This window comes from Mus pahari, chromosome 1 (assembly GCF_900095145.1).
Source record: "Mus pahari chromosome 1, PAHARI_EIJ_v1.1, whole genome shotgun sequence".
NCBI lineage: Eukaryota > Metazoa > Chordata > Mammalia > Rodentia > Muridae > Mus > Mus pahari.
In genome coordinates, this window is record NC_034590.1 from 1492195 (window position 1) to 1494320 (window position 2126).

Consider the following 2126-nt stretch of genomic DNA (forward strand, 5'->3'; position numbering starts at 1 on the left):
GCATTAAAGCGTTGCTGTAGAAGGATCCTGTTTGTGTGCCGCGTCATTTCTTGCTGGCGGGAAGGTAGCGCGGGACACCTCAGCTTCGCTTTAAGGCCTTTCAATTGATTGGATGAAGTCCACCCAGATGATGGAGGCTTAATCTTTCCTTAAGTCACCAGATTGTGAGTCTAATGACCTCTACAAAGCCTCTCACGGAAGCACCAGCTGCGCTGCGTGGTTAATGGGATAACTGGTCCCCATAGCCTATCTGAGCTGACACAGAAAAGGCGCCACAGCATCGAGGTGTGATTTACATGAATGAACTGCACACATTTAACGTGGATCATTGATGAGTCTTGACATCTTTATCCGCCTGGGTCTCTTCCCCTGGAAGCAACAAGCTACTTCCTGTCTTTATGGATCAGTTTGCATTTTCTAGGATTTTATAATAGGCACTGGATCCTGAATGAGTAGTGCATAGAGAAGAAACACCCCAAACCTTATTAACCTAACTGGCAAAAGCTAATCCTGAAATTGAATCCCACTTTTGCAGGCTCCAGAGGCGCTGTGCAGTCTCCGTGGCTGCTTATCATTTTTATCTTCCCTATGATCAAATGCTTGACAGAAACAAACCAAAAAGGAAGGGTTTCATTTAGTTCACAGTTTCATAGACGTCAGCCCCATAGATCTTTGCTCTGTCCACTCCGACCAAGCCAAGGTGTTTACCTCACGCTCTAGAGCAGTGGTTCTCAACCTTCCTAATGCTGTGACCCATTAATACAGCTCCTCGTGCTGTGGTGATCCCCAGACCATAAATATTATCTCATTGCTACTTTGTAAATGTAATTTTGCCACTGTTATGAATTTATGTAAATATCTGACATACGACCTGCCCCTGCATGGGTCACCACCCACAGATTGAGAAACACCGACGTTGCCGAAGCCGCGGGAAAGAGGAGGCCATTCAACTCAAGATGGACAGGCAGCACAGCGCTGGGCAGGGTGGGGACCAGATATAACCCTCACCTTCCCATCCTCAGCCACTGCTTCCTCCAAGGAGGCTCAGCTGAAGCTAATTTCCCCCCTAAACAGCCCCACTGACACGTGACCCAGTGGAGGACATTTCGTATTTAAGCAGTAACATTGTTCATGAGATGGCGTCACTTTGATCGCTCAACACTTGGATATCCTGATTTTTTTCTTCCCTGCCCCTTGGGCTTCTTCTGGGTCCTACAGTACACTAGGTTTCTCATGTTTTCCTCAATTTCAGCTGCTGCCAGCGTGATGAGCTGAAAACTTAAAGAGAATCTGCTGGCTGCCTGGGTGGCGGCCCTGAGAGTCAGGTGGCTGCAAAGGACAACCCGAGGTGTGGTGCCACTGGAGACACGGAGAACCTTCCACATGACCAAGGCCATGTTGCCGGGGCCATATCCTAGGACCCCAGAAGAACGAGCCGCGGCTGCGAAGAAGTATAATATGCGTGTGGAATACTCCGAGCCATACCCAGATGATGGCATGGGGTATGGTGACTACGCGATGCTCCCCAACGATAGCAGCATGAGAGGGATCTATGGTATGATGGGACCACCCAGACCTCAGGCTGACCTGGGGTAAACCAATCCACTGGGACCTAGACATCTACATCAGGATCAGGAGTCGTGTGGACACGTCTCCAACACCTGCTTCATGTGTAAACATTGTTTCGGCTTCGTGACTTTCATGGTTTTCATGTTCTGGGTAGGGGACATGTTCCCTTCCTACCAGCCTGTGGGTCCGAAGCAGTACCTTTCAATAATCTGTACCTGGAGCGAGGTGGTGATCCTACCAGAGAACCTGAGCCCATGGTTCACTACAATGTCTGAGGAGGCTTGATGGGCTTTTGTGCCCTCTAAATAGGACTCCCTCTTTCCTAGAGGTTTAACCTTTTTTTAAATTTTGTTTTCTGAGACAGGGTTTCTTTGTGTAGCCCTGGCTGTCCTGGAACTCACTCTGTAGACCAGGCTGGCCTTGAACTCAGAAATCCGCCTACCTCTGCCTCTCAAGTGCTGGGATTAAAGGTATGAACCACCACTGCCCGGCTAGAGGTTAACCTTAATGAAATCCCTAATAAAGCTCAATGCTGTGGCAAAAAAAAAAAGGGGGGG

At 48.8% G+C, this 2126-nt stretch overlaps 1 pseudogene; it reads left to right on the forward strand.

The window, feature by feature from the left end:
- Nucleotides 1-30: 30 nt before the first annotated feature.
- Nucleotides 31-1844, forward strand: LOC110338584 (annotated as a pseudogene).
- The last annotated feature ends 282 nt before the right edge of the window (nt 1845-2126 follow it).